This window comes from Pteropus medius, unplaced genomic scaffold (genome assembly GCF_902729225.1).
Source record: "Pteropus medius unplaced genomic scaffold, Ma_sr-lr_union100, whole genome shotgun sequence".
NCBI classification, from domain to species: Eukaryota; Metazoa; Chordata; class Mammalia; order Chiroptera; family Pteropodidae; genus Pteropus; species Pteropus medius.
In genome coordinates this window covers 23,572,716-23,585,943 of record NW_024349801.1, presented here as the reverse complement: position 1 = coordinate 23,585,943, position 13,228 = coordinate 23,572,716, and the positions used below count along the sequence as shown (strand labels likewise).

At 39.5% G+C, this 13,228-nt stretch overlaps 1 pseudogene; it reads right to left on the bottom strand.

Annotated features, from left to right (window-relative positions):
* LOC120622823 (phosphatidylethanolamine-binding protein 1-like) overlaps positions 1-12,794 on the bottom strand; it is an 83,712-nt pseudogene extending 70,918 nt beyond the window's left edge.
* Positions 12,795-13,228: the final 434 nt, after the last annotated feature.

The window sequence follows — 13,228 nt, the reverse complement described above, 5'->3', positions numbered from 1 at the left end:
GTCTTCCACTACTCACCTGCAAAACCAGATAAGAACTGCCACAGATAAAATATTTGTCATTTATATCAAAAATTAGTGATTTATTAATTTTAACTTCATCGAGTTATAATTACTAACAAACATTTGAGTAGGATTTTTAATGTCATCTTAATATTTTACATTTAAATATCTTGCTTCATAAAATACGATGTAATAGTTCATGCTTTCAGAACCTATTTAAGATAATTTTAATGTTTTCAGTTACATGATTTTAAATCACATTATATTCTCAAGATTATATCCTTTATGAAACATGGAGTTCAACTGTATCTGTAAGTTGATTATAGTTTCTTGGATGGAAACAAAAGGCTGTTTAAATAAAAGATAGAGCTATGTCTATAGGGCCTGAAATTGCAGTTCTAAAGCTTTTGCAGGTAAATCATGTGTTTATAGCCTGTTATTTTTTGTCCGTATAGCATCAGGCTCACAGATGGTGATATGAATGATTGTCCCAGTGGTTCAAGCTTTTTATTTTTTCTCTAGTGAATGAAGACAACACCCATATTCCTACTCACAGAAGTTCTTGACATCACCGTGGCTACTTGAAGGGTAGTTGCTCATGGTCAGGCTCTTAACATGTCAATGATATACTCAAACCCTCCTCCCCCCAGACAGAATTCCTTTTGGTGCTGCAATACTACCAGCTTCTCTGGTTTCTTGAGAAGTCATTTTTATAAGCAGTCAGCTGGGACGCTGGTAGAATTATCCCTCTGACTGAAAGAGCAGGTTTTGATTGGTTAGAAGTCACTCTGCCCTTGAGAAATCTCTTTATTTAATATGTACTTGGTGAGTCGCACAGAATCTGATTACACTCACATGTTGCGTTTTTACTCTATCTGTAGCTATTCAACAAATATCACCAAATGTAATTGGGCGACTAAATTATAAATGGAAAAAATATAAAGATACCAACATCTGCTAACAGTTCCTAAATTGCATGTTTCTATGCCCAATAATTGTGACTATTACATATATTTGTATAATTTAAAATAATTAAGACCATGATGTAATTAAGACATATGAATTTATTACATGGAATAATTGAAATAATTTTACTTGAATTTAGTAAAACATATATCATTCTAATTCCCTTCTTGACTACTTTCAAATACCCTACTAGTCAGGATTACATTTTAGTAGTATCGTAACTATTAAAATTGCTTGGAACATTTTAGTAAATGCTAGTGCCCTGGTTCCACCCATAGTGATTCTGATGTGATCAGTGTGATGTGGGACTCGGGCATGGGCATATACATACATACTTAGGTAACTTGTCACGTATACTCTTCTCCTAAATCTATTTCAAAGGTTTTAAATTACCAAGCTTCATATCTTCACTTAACAGAGTCAGTTGGTTAAGATTTACACTCAAATGTAAATTTGCCTACATTTACTTCTAGATGTTCTACAGAAGTGAGACAGAGTTGAACCATTACTAAACTTTCCTTTTGACTTCACTTTGTAAAAGTTGACTTACCACTTATGCCTCAGTTTCTACATCTGTGCAACAGGCATGCTCTTCTGTTTGTATAAGTCTAATTGACTCATGTTACAGAATTGCTTCCGAGCAGTAGAGGGAAGTATTGGTTTGGACATTTCTAGAAAAAGGCAATGCAGAGAATTAAGGTAACTTCTGGCACTGGAAAAATGGGGATTCCCAATAACAACAAAATTTTTTTCTCCTCATTAGTTCAGACAAATTCTTCAGTTACTTAATTTCCTTCAGAAATCTAGCTTTCAGGATTCCAGGCTTAAAATTAACCAGGGACCTCTCTAAGAGCTAAGAGATATATCAGTGGCTAGAGTTATTTTTGGAGGTGGAATTTTCTCTTCCTGTCAAGTTTCTTGCAAGTTTCTCACTTCCCTTCATTGTCTTCTGTGTTATTTCATTTTCCACTTCTGTGGCAAAGAAACTGAAAGAAATTATACCTGGGAGAATTCATGAGGACTGCCTGGGGCTTTAACATATAGCAAAACTTACAGTGGACTTAGGGGAAAAGGATCCTACCTGGGATCCAAGATAGATTTTTTCTAATATCTTACAAATGGGTATCATTCTGTCTTCTTACTTTACAGGTTCAGATGTAAGTTTAAAACATACATTCTAGTTCAGAAACTATATCTGCACTTGATTAATACCTGGGATCAAGCTTCCCCCTTCCTCTTAGAGTTAGGAAGATGGAGAAGTCAACAGAGGGTGTCTGGAAATTGTTAGCAGAATTAGCAAATGAGCTGGTCATCCAGGGCCAAAGAGCTGGATATGTGTTTTTAATACACCACTATGTAATGCAGCAGAATAAATTAAATTATATCCCTTAAATTAATTGACAAAGCAATTAGCAAGTGGTCCATAAACCCCAGAGTAGCCAAACATTATAAATTGTGGCACCATCTGCTGGCAGGAGTTTTTTGTTTTTGTTTTTGCTTTTTACTGTAAGCTCCATTTACATCATTATTTCTCCAACAGCCCTCAGGCATCTAGCCTGTAGATATTGCTGTCATTGCATTGCCTTCTTGGTCATCAGTTATTCTGGTTCAGCAATCAGAAGGTAATTTTGATTTTAGCTAGTTGAACTCAGAGTGGAATAAAGAAAACATATACTCATGTTTCCTCAGTATTTAGTATCCACACTAACAATGATTTCAATATTTACACAGAGACAGATGAAATAATGAGCCTAGCAAGTCTGTGCCATACATGTATTTCAGCAATGATCGTAAAAAGACATCACACTTATCATATTCAGCTCTGTTCCCAAAATACATTTTTTGACAGAAGACAAATTAGATCGTCGCACTGCATGGTGATGGAACCCATCTCTCTACAAGGGGTTGATTAAATGCCTTTGACCCGTGTCATTGACCACAGAAAGGAGAGAGAGAACATAAATAAATTCTGTGGTTTAAAAGTACACTATCAAAAGTGAGCTTCTCTGGGAATCCAGCACATTCAGCTGCAGGGTCCGAGCTCCTTTGTCTTGTCCTGTCCCCAAATGAAAGGGCTTCCTGGGGTAAGGCCACATGGACAGAGAGAAGTATGCTACCCTCCTACCACTGGCCTAAAGTGTGAATGGAAGAAAGTTGATGTAGAATGAAAATTCTAAAGGCTATGAAGTCATTGGTAAAATGTGACCCAAGCCACATGAATGTGACAAGGGCATATCACATTATCCTTGATAGATGATTCCCTTCTACCCAAATGAATGGAATATCTTTTGTAGCAAATTTTCTAATTTATTCAGACTATTAAAATGTTCACTGATTCATGAAATGTCTCTTGACAGCACTTCCATGTATTAATGCCATTCCTATCTTACACCATCCTGAATCTTATGATCCAAAATATTAGGTCCAAGACACTACATGTGTCCATTGATTTGGAGGGATATTTTCATCAAAACGTATTCTCACTGTGATTTGTCCATGAAAAAAATGAGCCAAATAAGAATGAAAAGGATGGGTAGACTGATCTCTTTCTACCCCTCGCCCAATCTCATTTTTGCTTAAAGTCTGTCCTCATTTTGTATTTTTATCTTGACACTTGATATAAAATATCAGTAAAATCAGTAATTATATTTATGATGGCATTGATATACTTTTAGAGTCAATGCAATTTTTTTTGCCTTGAATAGTGTCTATTTTATCGGTTGTATTCTATCTTATTCTCGTTTTGTTCAAATAATGTAATACAAAAATCTGCATCAATCAGATTTTTGGAACTCGAATTGTATGTTGGGTATCTTTAGTGATAGCTTCTGATGAATGCTGAGCTAAAACTCTAATATCCCTCTGCTGATATATCTATCTAGGGAAAAAATGGTTTTCTGTATGTTGATTTTCCTTGAGGTGATATACACCTGAGTCAGCATTAATCATATTTAATCTTCATTTCAAACGTGAATTTTTCTTTACCCAGAAACAAAAACAAAGTGAGTAGAACCATACCAGATCACTGTAAATCTGTTGCTCATAGAAAGTGTGAGGCTGTCAGTGTGCTGAGGTCAAAAGAAGATAGATGTGGAGTATTCCAACCAATCTGTCACTCAGCAGCCAGAAGGCCTTGGGCAAACTGAAGTTCCCATATCTTTAAAATGGGGATAATAAATAACATTTGCAGACTTTCAGTGAAGATGAAATAAATCATTTTTGCTTGGTGCCTGCCACTTGCTAAATGCTTAATGAATGTAATAAATGTTTAATAAATGGATGTTAGTGTGCAAGACTTGCTTAATGAAGAGCTAGCTGTCCATGTTTAGGGGCTCCTGGCCATGTCAGGATACCAAGAACTATCCTAAGAATAGAGATTTTCACAGATCTGTTTCAGACTCAGGCTAAATTCTTATGTATAACTATCCTTTGTATTGGGAGCTGGTGACAATGGCCACATATAGGAAGTTTGAGCCTCTCCTGGTCCTAGCTTTTACTTCACAGACACATCTATGCTATCTTTTTACAAGTGTAAGGTAAGGTGGATAATCCCCCTATGGTGTAGTAACATTCCTGAGTGAGGGGCTCCTGGAGCTGACATCTGACCACTGGTGTTTGATATATTTGTCCGAAGTATTTATACTGAGTTTTGCCATTCAAAGGGCACTGTTACACTACCATCTCTATTACTCTTTATGACACCTTGTAAGTTGGGTAGAACGGGCATTTAGAGATGGACAAAGACAGACCCAGAGATGTCAGGTGACTTGCTCACAGTCATGGGGCTTTAGTAAAGGACGGAACCAGCATGAGAACCCAGGTCTCCTGACTCAGTATTTTGCTTTCTCCAACACATGGCCCTATGGTTCTGTAGACTATGCAGAACTTGCCCGGTAGACAGGCATCCTTCTGAAAGTTAGAGTTATTGTCTAGCCCTGATGTAAGTATTATGGTCACCAAGAAGAAAGAAGATTACACATTTGAGCATCTTTTCAATGGTAGGTATCACTCAAAATACATTTCATTTCACCTTAATTGCAAGCTGAGAGAGATACACCAAAAGTTGCCTTTTACACAAGGAAAATAAATTATAAAGAGTTTAAGTAATTTGCCCCAAGTTCATTGGGAGGAGCCAAAGATTTCAATCACATTTTCTGTCCAATTCCATTTCTTTCATATATTATGTCACTCATCTGGATTTAAAACCATGGGCTTATGACTATGTACTTTGAGGAGCACCTGTAGGATTCCCATAAGGGCAGCTGTGGTTTGAGGAGATCCTGATAATAAATCCTACATGACCCAGGCAGAACCCTAGAAAAGTCCGTTGACTAGTGAGAAGGGAAGAATCAGGCAGTGCAAGGGGCTGCCAGCATCCTTTCATTCCTTTGCATGGCTGTTCACAGTGAGGACAGTGGTAGCCCTGATTCTGTTCTTGAATGTGTGGTGGCCAAATAACCACAACTATAGACACAAATAACTCCTAGTGTCAGTTAGAGGAGTATAGGTGGCACTGTAGGACCCTGGATAAGGAAAGCAAATGGTGCCGTCATACTCTGATTTCTTTTACATACTCATGTAGAAATCAGATCCTTCTCATGCTCATTAGAAAGTCTGGGCTTGACGCACGGGTTCATTTTATTTCCTTGCATCCCCCTACTAACTGCCTGTGAAAGAGAGGAACTTTGGGTCTTTAGGGTACCTAAGATAAAGAAGAGAATGCTATCATCACAAGGGAAAAGCATAAATAAAATGGCAGTAGCACAAGAAACTGAAAGTGTTTGACATTTAGTCATTTCTGAGCATTTTCATTATGTCCATACACACATGCATATGAACTTAAACAAATGAGCATGTGTTCAGTCTATGTATGACCTATGATGCCTATATATGGTTTTTGCTTCTAAAAAATTTAAAATTTCCCTTCTCCTAATGATACCAACTTTGGGGGAAGTTCCACAGCTAAAGTAATGCCACTAGGCTGCAAAAATGCATTAATTTAGTCACAGACTAGACATTTGAGTTTAGCAATCCCTTAGGTTACCACAAAGCCTGTGCTTCCTTTGTAGTTTATTAGGTATGCAAGTATGATAAGTAATGCAAAATTTTTGATCCATTCTAATTCAGAATATTTGGTGGGCAGAGGGAGAGCATAATGTATTTAGAAGTTCAGTGATGTCTATCAAAGGTTCACGTATCAGATCAATTTTTTCCAACATACTTTGATGTTTTATATGTCCAGCAAGACAATTTTCTAACTCTGAACTAAAGCAGATTGCATATAAGATTGAGTTTTTGTCAAAAAATTTCCCAAGTTATTACAACCTTAAAAGCCTCTTATGAAGACTTTTTAAGACAAGGTGGCACCACCATTTCACACACATCAACACAGGAAACAGTGGCAGATACTTTCTGGTTAATTTGAGAACCCAATTCAACCATGTTAATTATGCATATGAGGAGCAGAGGTCCAGAAAGGCTTTTTCCAATAAATTTAGCAATTTATTGATATATTGCTACTAACATATTACTGATACATTGATATATAAAGCACTACCCTCAGCTCCAACCAAAATATACTGAATTCTGATCATTGCCAGGAATTCAGCTACATACTTTATCCATATCATGACATCCTCAGACAATAGCACAGAGAGTCTTTATAGTTATTGTATAAGTGAAGAAAATGAGATTTAAGGAAGGCAAGTCATTTACCCCAAATCATCAAATTAGTAAGTGACAGAACTATGTCTCAAATCCCATGTCATTACCCTCCACATCCTACTGTTTCACACTGACAGAAAAGGACGTAATCTGTCTACACTTTACTAGACACTTACCTTGTGCCATGCCCTGTGCTATGTCCCTTGATTACAGGGTATCAAAGGTTAAAAGCAAGAAATCAATTCATATATGCAGAACTGCCCAGCACACCAAGGCTGTGATGATTCTAGTCAGGACTTGGGGAACAGACCAAGGAATGTGGCCCTTTGGCTGATACTCTTTGGGAAGGAAGATAAGCATATGTGTGTGGTGATGGAGGTGGAGGTGATGGTGTTTGCTGAATTATTCAAGTATTGACAGCATCGTAGATGGCGTGAACATTAGTTTCACTCTTTCTTGGGAGAAATGTCAGTATCCTTGCTGTGTCTCCGAGTGCAGGCATGTGTGTGCATACAAGTCCGTGCATGCACCCACACACTCACAAGTCATACCCCCATGTGTAACAGCTCAAGACCTAGAAAACGCCATCTCTGCTTTGAATAAGACATCTTTCCTTTCATTTCTTCCCGTACTCAGAGACAAACCAAATATCATTCAGGATAATTTAAAGTCTTAGTGATATAAGCAAAAGGCTGAAAGCTCTCAATCCTTATATTTACTGCCACTTAATCTTCATCCCAACCCCACATTCCAAACTAAAAACAGGCCATTTTTCTTTGTCTCTGTAAGGAAGTCTATTCTAGAAAGGACAAGTCCAATCACCTCCCAGTAAAGAAGCTCAAGTGTCTCCAGAGAACCTGGTAGGAACCTCCGAGGCTCAGTTTCCATAGCAAATGCATGAGCCCCTGGCGCTTGGACACAAAGCACTCTGCAACCCCTGCGGCTGTCCAGCATCCTCCCGCCCAGACACCTGAGGTAGTATCAACTACTTTTGGCCTTTCACCAAAGAGTTAAAATGGGGACTTTCCCTGTCCATTTTCATCTCCTCTGCACCTGCTTAACTTAATTATGGGCCTCTCCTCCCACCTTCTGAATTCTTCTATGGAGCCTCTGGGCAGACCAGCTGGCTGGGGCTCAGCTGAGGCTGGCTGGCTGCCTCTGTCCTCACCACCCACCCCGCTGCCTGAGTGGCCTTGAGTTGTTCCCACTGTGTCACAGCCTAGACAACCTCTGTCTCCTTCCAGAGGGAAGAGTTCAGTGCAAGCACAGTGTTCATTCCACCTTATGGCGAGAGTGGAGAGAAACCTGTGTTGCCCTATTATGGTTAATTCTCTGATAATGAAGTTGAGGATTCAGACTGCCAATAAATAAGACCCTATTGCCCTCTGAGATGGAAAACAACAGGGAAATGCAGGCATCAGACAGATAAACACCAAAATAACAGCTTTATTTTTGATGAAGCTAATTACAAAATGTAATGTGACTTTGATGTGCCACCAAACGGGCACCTTACTCTGCCCTCTAAATTGAACATATCCCTTGTAACCGCATCCACCACACATGCAAACACACACAGGGAATGCTGTGAGCATGTAAGTGTGTCTGTTGGGATGGGCAGCTCAGAATGAAAGAGGAAGGGGCTGGCTGGGCATGCTCAGATCTGTCTTCCAGTGTTACCAGTCACTTCACAGAGGAGTGAGTCCTTGGGTCTCCCTCATTATTTTTCTCTTTGCGGAGGGGGGTGCAAATTTTTTTTTCCTCTATGAGATAAAGAGGAGTGGGGAGTAAGGGTTTGTCCCTGTCAGGAGAGTCTGTCTCATTCCTGTCATCTGAGCCCAGGAAGACACAGGCAGCTAGGCAGACACGTGGATGGCGTACAGAATTAGAGTGGCTGTCTGGGTGTAGCCTGGGACTAAGAAAGGAAGTCAGGCCTTGCAGAAGTTAGAGTTATGGTTGTGGGAAGTCTCAGATGAAGGGAAGAGAAAGGAACATAAATGTGCCCTTCCTCCCTGGTTTCTCTGGTTGGTCCTAGGCTGAGTGTGTGCTCTCCAGCAGGTCATCTGTCATCTTCATTCTTTACTGTTAAATGAGAATAAGAACTAAGTCTTAACCACATCCAGGGATGTTCGGGACCACTGATGAGGTAGCAAAAGTGGCAACGCTTAGCTATGTTTACAGCTGTAGGCACATTCTGCAAAACTACTGTCCTAAATCTTCCGTAAACATCTATATCATACATAAAAGACCTATAACTACACTATGGGACAATTGGGAATATATGAACATGGGCTAGTTGTAGAGTATCAATGTTAAATTTCCTAAGTGTGATATTTGTAGTTGTGGTTATTTGGGAATGTCCTTGTTCTTAGGAGATAGATGTGAAAATCCTTAGGAAGAGAGAGGATGTCTAACTCTCAAATGGTTTCGCAACAAAAACAAAAATATTACATATATGCACACACACTCACACACATATAAGAAATGATAGAAAAAACAAAGTAAATGTGGGAAGATGTTAATAATTGGTGATCCGAGGTGAAGGTTATATACCTGTTCATCGTTCATCATCTTATTCTAGCAGCTCTTCTGCAGATTTGAAATTAAAAAAAAAAAAATTGTGGGGAGCTGGCAGGCATGAATACAAATTTTGCCCTCTTCTCATTGTTCCCTGCAGCCAGGCCTCTCTGAAAGTGTAACCACACTGTATGCTCTGAGCCCTAAGGGGGAGGGACTTTCCCTATCAAAATTTAAATATTTACACGATCGTCAGTTTTATCCCTCTGTCTCAAAATTTCTTAGCATTCCAGGCCATCAGATCCCAGAGAGCCACCTTTAGGTATGTTTTGTCTTTTCCTAAATCTATCAAGTAACCTGCCTTCATGTTAGATTTTAGAGTCGTTTTGTGACTGTGGTGGCACCAGAGAAACCTTTGCTAAATTTAGCCTCGTTGCTAATTAGGAACAGAGAACATGTTAAGCTTCAGGCTTAAATACAGAACTTGGCAGAATGCCAGAATACGGGATCAAGTCATCATTTCAGACTGGGGGAAAATCCATGGCTGAATTACCATGGTGGCTAACCTCATATATTGTCATTTTCATCTTTTGGGCCTCTTTATATGCAAGCCTCCACACACACACATCATAGTTGACTATCCTGCTCATCCTTCAGAATTCTTCATGCTTCCTTTTCTGAATGAAAAGGCAGCAGAGCCCAGGGATAGAAGCAGGGTTAGAGAAAGAGTGTCTATGTTGACTTTTACTGGAAGCTATTATTGTATGGAGTGTCGTGTATAATGACATGCCATACCCATTGAGAAGAAGCATTGACCACATTCTTAGTCACATTGCTGCAAGAGTTACATTATTCCTGTTGCCATATTTACATCACTTTATATCCAGACAGAGACTGCAACAACAATAGCTACACTCATCCTCTAATCCAAGCATAAAGTAGGTCTTTCAAGTCAGGCTTTAGGCATCTCCACAGCTGTATCTAATGCTACAGTGCTGCTAGTATTTAAGGAAAAAAAGAGAGCAGTGCCTGAGATATCTGTCACTCTAGGGTATCTATCATTTAACCAAAATAACTTAAAAAGGGAGTTGTTGTCATCTCCAAATTTCCCCAGGGCATTGGAGGGGCTCTTGGAGCTGTCAGCCTCTATTCTTTCCTCCTCCCTTCCTCCAACACCACCATATTTGACATGACAATGAGAAAACAAAATAGAGGAATAAAATAGAATGGAGATGAGAAGAGCAGATAGGCAAACAGAATAAAAAGTAGAAAGAAGAGTTGCAATCATTGCCATTGCCTTGTACTCTATTCTGCCTCTTCACCCCCGGGCACATGTCTCTTCTGGGCTCTCAGATGGGACTCTCCTTGTATTTCTTGGCTGAGGCCAGATGCCGTCTAGGCTCCAGCCTAGCTTCCGGCCTCTGCTGCAGAATCACCATTCCAACTGGGTTTCTAAGTGCCAGAGCCAGAAAAAGGCAGTGCGCTGAAACCAGGCCTGCCCTTCCATGTTGTTTTCAAGCATGCCTGCAGAGGAGTATTTATCATAAAGGAAGAAAACAGTAATAGTCCAGAACTGTCTGTTTGTTCAACTCCAACTTGAATGATACCAAAGATTAAATCTTGGTTTCCAATTGTTTCATGCCGAGGCTGTTATATTTAAGGTCCAAATATGTGTACCATATGTCATACTGTAGCTTGACAATTACCTCAACAGGCAGTGTCAGACAGATGGTAAACATTACTACCAGGCATACGTACATTTAGAATTAGACATTTAAATAAATTCAGGCCTGTCTTAAGCTTATTAAAAGGATTTGGGTCTGTGAAGCCATTTCGGGCATCTGCATATGCTAAAGTGTCTTTTGCATCCTGAACAGACTCAGTTTGATTCAGGCACCTTCCCGCTACAAATGGCAAATGACACACATTCTCTTTGAGCCCTGTACCTGCAATTAGGCCAATAATGGCAATTAAACAGAATATAAAGAGATTTAAGCTTCAGTTCTTAGTATCACCACCTTGCATTCCTGCCCATGAAATGACAGAAAATCTTCTGCAGGGAACATCACCAACTCCTTAAAAGCTCTCAAACTTCAGAGAGAAAGATTAGAAAGCTACAAAGGTACATGCCTCAGGACCAAATCAGAATCTCTTTGGTTGAAATCTCAGGCTATGGTGAGCTTTTGACACGAATCTCGCAAACTGCAAACAAAGGTTAGCATTCCATGGGAGAATTGAAAGAGGGCTTCAGATGAATGTGTTTAAAGATATTCCACCATCGCCACCCCCCCTCACCACCACCCATAACTATATAAAGGCCCTTTTTACACTCTCTTCTTCCAGGGGGGTTTGAATTCTATTTGGCATTGCAAAAAGGTACAGTATGCTCTTGTGATTGGAAACTAGATGAGGCTGGGGATAATATCCTGGAATTTTATTAAGTTGCAAGTACAGCCAAAGCTACACTCTGAGAGAGAGGCCCCATGGAGCAGTTTGATCTTTTTGAAGACCCTGGGTATAGGCTCGCCTGTGTAATTCACTGCTATTTTACTCAACTCTTTAAAAGCAGCTTCAATCTATGTGCGTTAATGTTTGACAAACCAGAGATTTAAAAAATTTGGAAAGGGGGGTAGATAAAGGTAAAGGGGGTGAAATATATAAAAGTTTAAGAAAAAAATAAAAATAAAACTTTGGAAAGAAAGAAGAAAGAGAAGACAGAAGGAGGGAGAGAAGAAGGAATGAGAGGCAAATCAACACTATTTTTCAAATGCCTATGTGACCTCAGGATCCTGGCCCAAGAGAGAGTACAAACGTAGTGTAGTGATTAAACGTGCAAACATGGATTCTCGGCTTTTCTGAATGTATATCCTGACTCCACCTCTTACTAGCTGTGTGACTTTGTCACATTTCTTGACTTCTCTGTGTCTTGGTTTTCAGATCTGTAAAATAGAGATAATAATCATCTCTTTTGTGAGGATTAAATAACAATATATTTACTGCGTTTGTAACAGTGTCTAACACTATATGTCAGCTATTATTTTTATTTTGGCAGACAGCTCAAACCCAATTTTTTCTTTCAAACAGAGCCTGATTAGAGGATTCAGTACCATTTTCCTCCTCTTTAGCTCTGTGTGGTGGATCAAGTTATCATTCTGGGCAGCTTCTGACTTCAGTTAGAGAACTCTCTCTCCCTGTGCATTTTGCAATGCTTCCAAAACCATGCACTCAGCACAGGGACTAAATCCTGACGCCAGAGCTACAGCTTCATATGGGTGTGTGAAGAGGTGTGTCCTAAATTCTGTTGGACCTGTGTGTTTCTATGTGCATGAGTGATAATGAAAACAGAATCCCTAAACCCCAGACAAAGGCCAAATTGAGACCTTTGTCCCACTTACTCAGATGAACTCCAGAAACATATGGAGTGACTTTCAGAAGAACACATGTCTCTGTTCTGTTTTGGTTTCCTCTTAATAAAGACAGATTGGTTTAGTGGCTTTATTATCAACCTGCTCGTCCATCCTTCCATTGTCAGCCTCTTGGAACCTGTGTACCACGCTCCCGTATTCTCTGTTGCCCAGTGAGTAATCCAAGTTCCCCTGCATGACATTGAAGACCTCCAAAATAATGGCCTTGAATTCTGGTATCCTCATGTCTCCACACGGCTATTTGCCATCCCTAAACATTGTGGGTGCTTCCATGTCCCTCCCTCTTTACTCATACTATTTACTTGGCAATATTGCCCCTCACTCCTATAAAGAAGGTAAAAATAGCTAACGAGATGCTTTTCGTTATTTCAGGCCTATTTGTCCTTTAGCTCAGTGGTTTTCAAAATATTGCCCCTGAACTAGGGACTAGTTCATCACCTAGGGACTAATGAGAAATGGAACTCTTCAGGCATTTCCAAACAGAATAAGAAATTCTGGAAGGGGAGGCCCAGCAAGACACCTCTAGATCATTCCAAGGAATGCTAAAGGTTGAGAAGTCGCCTTAGCCCACCATTTGAAATGAGTTGCTCTCCTCTTTGAAAAACATTTGTTTGGTTTTTTTTCCCATGACCTTGTGTGTTTTAGTGATTATTTGCAAA